We start from the raw sequence: 12,849 nt of genomic DNA, 5'->3' as shown, positions 1-12,849 counted from the left end.
TAAACCTTCCACTACCAATACTGATATGACAACAATGAAGTATAAAGATAACCGTAACTAAACCTTCCACTACCAATACTGATATGACAACAATGAAGTATAAAGATAACCGTAACTAAACCTTCCACTACCAATACTGATATGACAACAATGAAGTATAAAGATAACCGTAACTAAACCTTCCACTACCAATACTGATATGACAACAATGAAGTATAAAGATAACCGTAACTAAACCTTCCACTACCAATACTGATATGACAACAATGAAGTATAAAGATAACCGTAACTAAACCTTCCACTACCAATACTGATATGACAACAATGAAGTATAAAGATAACCGTAACTAAACCTTCCACTACCAATACTGATATGACAACAATGAAGTATAAAGATAACCGTAACTAAACCTTCCACTACCAATACTGATATGACAACAATGAAGTATAAAGATAACCGTAACTAAACCTTCCACTACCAATACTGATATGACAACAATGAAGTATAAGAGATAACCGTAACTAAACCTTCCACTACCAATACTGATATGACAACAATGAAGTATAAAGATAACCGTAACTAAACCTTCCACTACCAATACTGATATGACAACAATGAAGTATAAAGATAACCGTAACTAAACCTTCCACTACCAATACTGATATGACAACAATGAAGTATAAAGATAACCGTAACTAAACCTTCCACTACCAATACTGATATGACAACAATGAAGTATAAAGATAACCGTAACTAAACCTTCCACTACCAATACTGATATGACAACAATGAAGTATAAAGATAACCGTAACTAAACCTTCCACTACCAATACTGATATGACAACAATGAAGTATAAAGATAACCGTAACTAAACCTTCCACTACCAATACTGATATGACAACAATGAAGTATAAAGATAACCGTAACTAAACCTTCCACTACCAATACTGATATGACAACAATGAAGTATAAAGATAACCGTAACTAAACCTTCCACTACCAATACTGATATGACAACAATGAAGTATAAAGATAACCGTAACTAAACCTTCCACTACCAATACTGATATGACAACAATGAAGTATAAAGATAACCGTAACTAAACCTTCCACTACCAATACTGATATGACAACAATGAAGTATAAAGATAACCGTAACTAAACCTTCCACTACCAATACTGATATGACAACAATGAAGTATAAAGATAACCGTAACTAAACCTTCCACTACCAATACTGATATGACAACAATGAAGTATAAAGATAACCGTAACTAAACCTTCCACTACCAATACTGATATGACAACAATGAAGTATAAAGATAACCGTAACTAAACCTTCCACTACCAATACTGATATGACAACAATGAAGTATAAAGATAACCGTAACTAAACCTTCCACTACCAATACTGATATGACAACAATGAAGTATAAAGATAACCGTAACTAAACCTTCCACTACCAATACTGATATGACAACAATGAAGTATAAAGATAACCGTAACTAAACCTTCCACTACCAATACTGATATGACAACAATGAAGTATAAAGATAACCGTAACTAAACCTTCCACTACCAATACTGATATGACAACAATGAAGTATAAAGATAACCGTAACTAAACCTTCCACTACCAATACTGATATGACAACAATGAAGTATAAAGATAACCGTAACTAAACCTTCCACTACCAATACTGATATGACAACAATGAAGTATAAAGATGGCCGTAACTAAACCTTCCACTACCAATACTGATATGACAACAATGAAGTATAAAGATAACCGTAACTAAACCTTCCACTACCAATACTGATATGACAACAATGAAGTATAAAGATAACCGTAACTAAACCTTCCACTACCAATACTGATATGACAACAATGAAGTATAAAGATAACCGTAACTAAACCTTCCACTACCAATACTGATATGACAACAATGAATATAGAGATAACCGTAACTAAACCTTCCACTACCAATACTGATATGACAACAATGAAGTATAAAGATAACCGTAACTAAACCTTCCACTACCAATACTGATATGACAACAATGAAGTATAAAGAAACCGTTAAACCTTCCACTACCAATACTGATATGACAACAATGAAGTATAAAGATAACCGTAACTAAACCTTCCACTACCAATACTGATATGACAACAATGAAGTATAAAGATAACCGTAACTAAACCTTCCACTACCAATACTGATATGACAACAGTATGAAGTATAAAGATAACCGTAACTAAACCTTCCACTACCAATACTGATATGACAACAATGAAGTATAAAGATAACCGTAACTAAACCTTCCACTACCAATACTGATATGACAACAATGATAAAGATAACCGTAACTAAACCTTCCACTACCAATACTGAATGACAACAATGAGTATAAAGATAACCGTAACTAAACCTTCCACTACCAATACTGATATGACAACAATGAAGTATAAAGATAACCGTAACTAAACCTTCCACTACCAATACTGATATGACAACAATGAAGTATAAAGATAACCGTAACTAAACCTTCCACTACCAATACTGATATGACAACAATGAAGTATAAAGATAACCGTAACTAAACCTTCCACTACCAATACTGATATGACAACAATGAAGTATAAAGATGGCCGTAACTAAACCTTCCACTACCAATACTGATATGACAACAATGAAGTATAAAGATGGCCGTAACTAAACCTTCCACTACCAATACTGATATGACAACAATGAAGTATAAAGATGGCCGTAACTAAACCTTCCACTACCAATACTGATATGACAACAATGAAGTATAAAGATGGCCGTAACTAAACCTTCCACTACCAATACTGATATGACAACAATGAACTATAAAGATGGCCGTAACTAAACCTTCCACTACCAATACTGATATGACAACAATGAAGTATAAAGATGGCCGTAACTAAACCTTCCACTACCAATACTGATATGACAACAATGAAGTATAAAGATAACCGTAACTAAACCTTCCACTACCAATACTGATATGACAACAATGAAGTATAAAGATGGCCGTAACTAAACCTTCCACTACCAATACTGATATGACAACAATGAACTATAAAGATGGCCGTAACTAAACCTTCCACTACCAATACTGATATGACAACAATGAAGTATAAAGATGGCCGTAACTAAACCTTCCACTACCAATACTGATATGACAACAATGAAGTATAAAGATGGCCGTAACTAAACCTTCCACTACCAATACTGATATGACAACAATGAAGTATAAAGATAACCGTAACTAAACCTTCCACTACCAATACTGATATGACAACAATGAAGTATAAAGATAACCGTAACTAAACCTTCCACTACCAATACTGATATGACAACAATGAAGTATAAAGATGGCCGTAACTAAACCTTCCACTACCAATACTGATATGACAACAATGAAGTATAAAGATAACCGTAACTAAACCTTCCACTACCAATACTGATATGACAACAATGAAGTATAAAGATAACCGTAACTAAACCTTCCACTACCAATACTGATATGACAACAATGAAGTATAAAGATAACCGTAACTAAACCTTCCACTACCAATACTGATATGACAACAATGAAGTATAAAGATAACCGTAACTAAACCTTCCACTACCAATACTGATATGACAACAATGAAGTATAAAGATAACCGTAACTAAACCTTCCACTACCAATACTGATATGACAACAATGAAGTATAAAGATAACCGTAACTAAACCTTCCACTACCAATACTGATATGACAACAATGAAGTATAAAGATAACCGTAACTAAACCTTCCACTACCAATACTGATATGACAACAATGAAGTATAAAGATAACCGTAACTAAACCTTCCACTACCAATACTGATATGACAACAATGAAGTATAAAGATAACCGTAACTAAACCTTCCACTACCAATACTGATATGACAACAATGAACTATAAAGATGGCCGTAACTAAACCTTCCACTACCAATACTGATATGACAACAATGAAGTATAAAGATGGCCGTAACTAAACCTTCCACTACCAATACTGATATGACAACAATGAAGTATAAAGATAACCGTAACTAAACCTTCCACTACCAATACTGATATGACAACAATGAAGTATAAAGATGGCCGTAACTAAACCTTCCACTACCAATACTGATATGACAACAATGAAGTATAAAGATGGCCGTAACTAAACCTTCCACTACCAATACTGATATGACAACAATGAAGTATAAAGATAACCGTAACTAAACCTTCCACTACCAATACTGATATGACAACAATGAAGTATAAAGATGGCCGTAACTAAACCTTCCACTACCAATACTGATATGACAACAATGAAGTATAAAGATGGCCGTAACTAAACCTTCCACTACCAATACTGATATGACAACAATGAAGTATAAAGATAACCGTAACTAAACCTTCCACTACCAATACTTCTTCGTATCTTTTGTTTTATGTTCAGAAAAAAACTGTTTTCTTTTCGAATGTCTTTTGTATTTTCTAATCATTTTTTGAAACTTTTTAGTCTCTTGTATTCGACTGAAAAATGTTTGACAATTATTTTATTGAAATAGAACCATTTTTTTTAACTGAACACCAATTTTATGCAACAAAATGTAATTTCTCATCTTGAAAAATACAAGCTATAATAACCAAATTACCTACCTAATTAGATTTACTTTAAAACAAACAAACTTTCAAGATGGCTTAAAAAGTAATACAAATAAATAAAACGTTAGGCTATGTGAAGAATATTTACTTAATGCATCGTCCTTTTGTACGTAACCTGGTGAGACATTGTCCATATCCCGATTGGACATTCTAGATTAAGCCTTTCACATACTAGTACGGATCAGCAACTCAGCTAAGCCTTTTAGTACAAACGCTGATTAGATGACTCATATCAAATCTTTTACTAAAGACATAGCTTAACAACCGAGAGTAATAATCCAGTTTTTTTTCCTACCTTTAACGATTAATATTCTAGATTAAGCCTTTTACTAACATTTAGGCACTTTATTTATTTTAGCTTCTTAGTAGTAAATTAAATAAATAGACATGCGTGTTTTTGAGGTGTGTTTTTTTTTAATTTAATGTTACGTGGTTTCCACGTAGTTTCAAGATTAGAGAACCTGTAATAACAGGTCAGTTTCTGCCTAGTTTAGTTTCAATAGCATTTCTATGCTGTGTGGAGCAACCTTTCTCACAAACTTGTGTACAGGCCAACCAAGTCGTGACTAATATCTTATAGCGTTAGGAAAACTTCGCCCTTTAAGTTCGAGGCTAAAAACACACTTACAGTATTGTGCTAAGACTATAACTTACTATATAAAACATTTATTAATAACTTGTGTGTGTGTGTGTTATCGGAGTTTATGTCTTATAAACCCAAGAGGGTCAGGTGCATTTGACCTCTTTCTCCGATCATAACTCATAAAAAGACGTCTTTGTGATTTTCAATTAATCCCGCGGTGAGTTCACGGACTTGTAATGTTAAAGTCTGAGGGTTCTATTTCCCGCGGTTGACTGAGGGCAGTTAGTCAGAACCTTTGCTCTGAAAACAACAACAGCGAACTACTTATTTATTTTTTCTGTGAGTGATACAAGGTTATGAATATAATATTGTCGATCGTCCTAGTGTAAAACATTCGTACAGACAAGTAGAAGAAGGAAAATTATTTTGTTTTCCTATATAGGAAGTGAACATGACTCGCTGATTAGTACTCCGGATTGTGGGGTCCGGCATGGCCAGGTGGTTAAGGCACTCGACTCATAATCCGAGAGTCGCGGGTTCGAATTCCTGTAACACCAAACATGCTCGCTCTTTCAGCCGTGGGAGCGTTATAATGTCACAGTCAATCCAACTATTCGTTCATAAAAGAGAAGACCAAGAATTGATGGTGATGACTAGCTTCCTTCCCTCTAGTCTTACACTGCTAGATTAGAGACGACTAGTGCAGATAGTCCTCATGTAGCTTTGCGCGAAATTAAAAAATAAAACCCACACCAAACCGGATTGTGGATTTCATGTTCAACAGTTAACTCCATTAGCACCCAATCCCCCCCACCCCCCAAAAAAATGAACAAGAACAAATTTCACCGTGGATATCCCTAATAGTAACGGCACTATTCTATTAGAGTAGTCCATGAGCTGGCGGTGGGTTATGTTGACTAGCTGCCTTCCGTCTGGTCTATCACTTCAGAACTAGAGTTGGGTAGCGAAGATTGAATTTGACAACGATCTGCTCAAGGGCTAATAACAACAACCTTGAAACCTTGTTTAGGCTGTGTCGTAGGTTGCTGTAACTTCAATGAGTTTGTAGTGCACGAGTCGGTAGGTTCTATTAAAATATTTTTCTGGGCGATTTTACCAGACTTGGGCGTGAAGAACTTCGGGATAAAAGTAAAATAGTGTGTACAATAATTTGTCAATCTCACTGTATCTGTTATCGACAGTGACTACGAGGCTGTAGTCCAGTACGAAGTCACCTCAGGCTGGCTGGAATAACACAGGTGCACCAGTGTTCGATACGCTGTGTGTGTGTATATATCAGCAAGTTTAAGATGTAAACTAGATTAAGTTGATAAAGTATATATATTTATCAGTTTTCATTATGTGAAAACACATAATAATTAGAATAGGGATTATTTAACAACGTGTTATATATTTATTTTAACACCGTAATCTGTATTATCTTGGATTAATGTCTTCTTTATTCAGAAGGGTAGGTCACGTACAACGAGCATGATGTGTCATTTACTCATGAGTTCACAGTACCCTGTAGTCTGTTGGTAAAATTGTCGTTAACCGTGTAATAATATGTTTCGTGGGATCAATAAATAAATAAAATAAATAATCATTCCAGTAACACATAAAATTAACGCAAGAACCGTAACGCCTCCCTGACACACCTAGATTAAAGATACCAATAAGAGTGACGTTATCCATTGCATTAAACTGTTCATTGGATGGTGAGACCCAGATTTCGTTCGCCAATCAAAATTGACCTCAATATTCATATAACTGTGGGGGTCTTAGTTATTTGGTATGGCTTTTCTATCCATTGCTTCCTTGTACTTTACGCACCAGTTCCTCGTTTTTTGTGTCGGTTTCGTTAGATACACATATTGAAAACTTATCCAGGTTTCGTGGACGCTCAGTGTTCAGCCAAGAACGAAGCGACAGCGTTTGACACTGATAGGAAGCATCACTCACCGTCTATAGAAAACGTCAAGACTGATTTCTGTACTGTTGTGTGATAACGTCGGACACCAGTTACGCAGGTGTGGACACGGGTTTTATCGAGACTGACAGCACTCAGGCAGGTAAGGTAATATACTAGAACCTGGGGCCAGTACGAAGAAATTCTGGGAGGTCTGACATATCAGGAGCTTATCTCTGCTAGAGCTCCAGAGAAGAAACTGAAATAACCAACATGAATTAGTTCACTTGTAATCGATCCTCAGATTTGGGGGCCACGTATGCGTGTTGTCGTTCCTGAGAGGTGCGATTGAGGTAAAAGTAACAAACGAAGTATTTGCCTCCAAAAAAATTTGATATGTTTTTCATATTTCAATAGAATGACGACATAACAAGGAATTGTTAAATAATAAATCGACTTTCTCCATAAAGTCTTTAAGTTAGTAATGGGACCCGCATGGCTAAGCTGTTAGGGTGCTCAACTGAGGGTCGCGGATTTGAATCCCTGTCACACCAAACATACTCGCACTTTCAGCCGTGGGGCGTTATAATGTGACGGTCAATCCCACTATTCGTCGGTAAAAGAGTAGCTCAAGTGTTGGCGATGTGTGATGACTAGCTACTTTCCCTCTAGTCTAACACTGCTAAATTAGGTATGGCTAGCGCAGATAGCCCTCGTGTAGTTTTGCGCGAAATTCAAAACAAACCAAACCAAGAGTTGGCGGTGGGTGATGATGACTAGATGCCTTCCCTCTAGTCTTACACTGCTGAATTAGATTTGCGCGAGATTCAAAACAAACAAAATAACCAAACAAGTTACTAGTTTCTCTTGAGACAGTTTCCTGATGTATTTTATTATGTAGTACTGACTTCAGCTGTTTTTTCTAATAACATTTTTATTTTCATTTTTGATCTCTAAATTTGTTTTCACATTCATAAAACACTTTTGTTTTTGGTTTTGTTGAAATGTTGTAGCGTGTACAGAATGCCTCCTGTCGTTTCTCATGGGTAGCTAACTAATGTATTTCCTCCTGTATCATAAAAAGAAAGTTATTTATATGGGGTATTTCTGCTGGAAGCGCACGCTCGTCGGGAAATTCCTTTCGTGTCCAATCTCTTTATGGTTATAAATAGCACTTTTCAGGGTATACGTACATTCTGGTGAAAGTTATTCTGAACACATGGTCTATTTCATTTAATAAATAGCTTTCTAAGTTGCCTGCTGATATACAGACGACCCGATACACATGTAGGAGGAAGGATATGTGTGGTGAACATGTGAACTAATCTCACAATACATATGTTGGAGAAACAAACTGAGTGGTAAACATGTGAACTGACCTCACGATACACATGTTGGAGGAAGGACTTGAGTGGTAAACCTGTGAACTGACCTCACGTTACACATGTTGGAGGAAGGACTTGAGTGGTAAACATGTGAACTGACCTCACGATACACATGTTGGAGGAAGGACTTGAATGGTAAACCTGTTAACTGATCTTACGTTACACATGTTGGAGGAAGGACTTGAGTGGTAAACATGTGAACTGACCTCACGATACACATGTTGGAGGAAGGACTTGAATGGTAAACCTGTGAACTGACCTCACGTTACACATGTTGGAGGAAGGACCTGAATGGTAAACCTGTGAACTGACCTCACGATACACATGTTGAAGGAAGGACTTGAGTGGTAAACCTGTGAACTGACCTCACGATACACATGTTGGAGGAAGGACTTGAATGGTAAACCTGTGAACTGACCTCACGATACACATGTTGGAGGAAGGACTTGAATGGTAAACCTGTGGACTGACCTCACGTTACACATGTTGGAGGAAGGACTTGAATGGTAAACCTGTGAACTGACCTCACGATACACATGTTGGAGGAAGGACTTGAATGGTAAACCTGTGGACTGACCTCACGTTACACATGTTGGAGGAAGGACTTTAATGGTAAACCTGTGGACTGACCTCACGTTGCACATGTTGGAGGAAAGACTTGAGTGGTAAATATGACATGATCTCATATTCGAGGAAGGATGCTTGGGTGTGTTGTGTGTGTATATGTACATAGGCGTATTAGGAGAACCGACTCCTTGAGATACGCATTGGAGAATGGTTGTATACAACTGAAGAACTACGTGATAAGAAACACGTTAGAAAACAAATGTTTACTTTCTATATTTACATGTTCGATGGGGTTGTACGTAACACAGCATCTATCACGTGATTATAAGCTTCAAAGTTTGTGAGTTTAACTTCTACGTTTGTGGATCATCATTGTTACAGATTTAATGTTTATGTTTACGGAAAGAAAAACAAATAACAAAGTGTTGAACTTAAGTCACGGATAAAGAATAACGACATCTGTGTTCTTATGGTTACAATAAATTTAGCCGAAAGGGGGCGTGACCGTCTCGCAAAATTAGGGACATCACGAGAAAGCGTAACCTCCCGTTGGGGTCTTGTGTTTCTAATAACAGATAGTTATGTTCAGTTGCCGTTCCCATCATTCCCTGCCGAGACTATTCTGCTAATATATTACTTCAGACTGAGAAATAGGCTTAACCCACTAGCCTTCTACGATCAATGACGTTGTCAGGGTCCTACGGTGCAGATCTGTTCCAAACATAGTCCATAGGGTTCCAGATCCCGTGAAGAGTTTACATCTTACGTGTTAAAGATACGTGAGAAAGTTAAACTGATTTGTTTAGTTCGTCGGAATATTGATAAGTGAATGGTCGCATTTAGTGTATATTTTCTAAAACGCTTTAAAATTGCAACATGGCCTGAAGTGACTGTGAGTTATGGTGCGTGCTCTTTTAATACTGATTATCTAGCACTTATCAAACAACCTTCCTTACAGATGTCCACGCCGTGCCTTAGCTCTAACTCTAGGACTTACGACACCAAATATCGAGTTTCGATACCTTCGGTGGGCGGAGTACACATAGCCCTTTGTATAGCTTTGTGTTTAACAATAGACAAGAACGCGACCCAGCATGGCCAGGTGGTTAAGGCACTCGACTCGCAATCCGAGGGTCGCAGGTTCGAATCCGTGTCACACCAAACATGCTCGTCCTTTCAGACGTGGGGACGTTATATAGTGACCGTCAATTCCACTATTCGTTGGTGAAAGAGTATCCTAAGAGTTGGTGGTGGGTGGTGATGACTAGCTGTCTTCGCTCTAGTCTTACACTCCTAAATTAGGGACGGCTAGCGCAGATAGCCCTCGAGTAACTTTGCGCGAAATTAAAAAAACAAACAAACAAGGACGCACATTCTCACAGTCATGGGGAATAACAAAGTGGACAATAAAACAGGAATAAAAACATTATTTATCAGATAACAATGCTCTTTTTTTCTTACCTTTGTGTTAACGATCCCACGTAAGATAAGAATAACTGTAAAAACACTTCCAAAATTTATATGAATCCACTTGACGCGCATATTTATTATCACAAAGTACACACTCAAAAAAGATAAATAACAAGAAATTATAACTTTAAAATATTATGTATAGACCGTACAATACTTCAGTCTAACGAAAATGCACGTATCTGTTCATGCCAGTAATAAATCATGGTTGTTTCAATGTGAGTAACCTGGAAGATAACAACGTTGGTGGAACAAGATACAGACTTTATTTTCTTACTGTGTGAAGCTATAAGACACGTGTTTCGTTGTATACTAGCGTAACTATGGTTTTCTTACTGTGTGAAGCTATAAGACACGTGTTTTGTTGTATAGAAGTGTAACTATGGTTTTCTTACTGTGTGAAGCTATAAGACACGTGTTTCGTTGTACCTAGGTGTAACTATGGTTTTCAAACTGTGTGAAGCTATAAGACACGCGTTTCGTTGTACCTAGGTGTAACTATGGTTTTCTTACTGTGTGAAGCTATAAGACACGTGTTTTGTTGTACCTAGGTGTAACTATGGTTTCCAAGCATTACGAAGCTATAAGACACGTGTTTCGTTGTACCTAGGTGTAACTATGGTTTCCAAGCATTACGAAGCTATAAGACACGTGTTTCGTTGTATCCAGCTGTAAATATGTTTCCAAATTTTAATAAGTTATAAAACTTGTGTTTCGTTATATTTAGCTGTAACAATGGTTTCCAAACTTCACGAAGTCGTAAAACACATGTTATTGGATCCAAATGTAACACAATGCTTTTCAAACTCTAAGGAATTGTAAGCTACGTTTGTCATTGTCTTACTAAAGTTACGATAATGAAAACTGGATTGCATGAAGGTAAAAGAAATGCATACTTTGTTGTCATTACTCTGTTATTTATAACCGCAACATTTAACTTAAAATGTATTAGATAGAAACTTTATTTCTCGTGTTTAAGTTCAGTGGAGATAGTGTGTGTGTGTGTGTGTGTGTTTGTTTTGAATTTTCACGCAAAGCTACTCGAGGGCTATTTGCGCTAGCCCTCCCTAATTTAGCAGTGTAAGACTAGAGGGAAGGCAGCTAGTCATCACTACCCACCGCCAACTCTTGGGCTACTCTTTTACCAACGAATAGTGGGATTGTTTGTAACATTATAATGCCCCCACGGCTGAAAGGGCAAGCATGTTTGGCGCGACGGTGATGCGAACCCGCGACCCTCGGAAGTTAGTGTTCCATATGGTAATCTTATCGGCGCTGTGGTGTGTAACAGTTATGGTTCCAAATGTGCCAGGTTGTAACAACCTTTGTCAAGAAATTACGATATGAAAATAGAAACAAGTTGTGCACTGATCCAATTGTGCACTGATCCATATAACTGCACATTTAAACTAGATATTGTCCGTCTTTTCCTTTCATTTCAGATCATAAGACATACACATTTGTCTCTCGCTGAAAACTCTTTATGGTATCAAAAAAAAAGCTTCTTTGACGTAAAATACCGCGTATTTTCTCATCTCACCATGAAAAGTACGCCTTCATGGGTGAGGACACTTTATCCTAACTACATCTTTGGCTTAACGTTCTGTAATTTATTTAAGTAAATATGCCTGCAATCATTGTTATCTAGTGTGGTTACCGTAATCAGTGCAGCCGGATGTCATGCTGGCTTGTAATTACTGCCGCTGGAAGGTTGAACTTATCCCCTATCGAGTTGTAGATGGCCTTAGTTCAGAAACATAAACGTTCCTTAGAGAAGTTTTCCGTATACGGGCGGTATGACTGTCATTTGTTTGACTTTGTCTAAAGCACATTAGACAAAGCAATGAATGAGAAAAAAACTAAATACACACTGGTTCTGTAGTTTTCGTTTCGGTTCAGCGATACCGATTTGACATAGAGCTTGTTCTGACACTTATAAACTGTCCAACATAAACACAACACAGACCCTGGTGTTAGAAAGTTGAATAAATACATTTAAATAATATTTTTACGCAAGCATGTGATTGTTTTTTGGGCCTTTTTTTTACGTCGTAGTTATTGTTATTGCAAATTACAGTTTTTACAGTACGTAACACTTGTACGTTAGTTCGACGTTTCGGTCACTGGTGAGATCGTTTTCAAGTGCACATGTTTCACACGCTGAACTCGTGAATGTCCTTACTTGTGATCGAAACGGCGTACCTGTACCGGTTCTTCTG

The 12,849-nt window shown here is 37.0% G+C and overlaps 1 protein-coding gene across 5 annotated transcripts in view; it reads left to right on the top strand.

Moving 5' to 3' along the window:
* LOC143222369 (semaphorin-2A-like) overlaps positions 1–12,849 on the top strand; it is a 222,792-nt gene that overhangs the window by 47,994 nt on the left and 161,949 nt on the right. Inside the window, exon 1 of one of the 5 annotated variants that reach the window (XM_076448815.1) lies at positions 7,090–7,371. The exons of the other annotated variants lie outside the window; for them this stretch is intronic. The gene's annotated coding sequence lies outside the window, so the exon portion shown is untranslated. Of the gene's footprint in view, positions 1–7,089; positions 7,372–12,849 lie in introns of those variants that run through there. 5 annotated transcript variants of the gene reach the window in all.

The sequence above is a fragment of the Tachypleus tridentatus genome, chromosome 8, assembly GCF_004210375.1.
Source record: "Tachypleus tridentatus isolate NWPU-2018 chromosome 8, ASM421037v1, whole genome shotgun sequence".
Taxonomy (NCBI): Eukaryota; Metazoa; Arthropoda; class Merostomata; order Xiphosura; family Limulidae; genus Tachypleus; species Tachypleus tridentatus.
The sequence above is the reverse complement of the archived record's forward strand: the minus strand, read 5'-3'. Positions and strand labels throughout refer to the sequence as shown.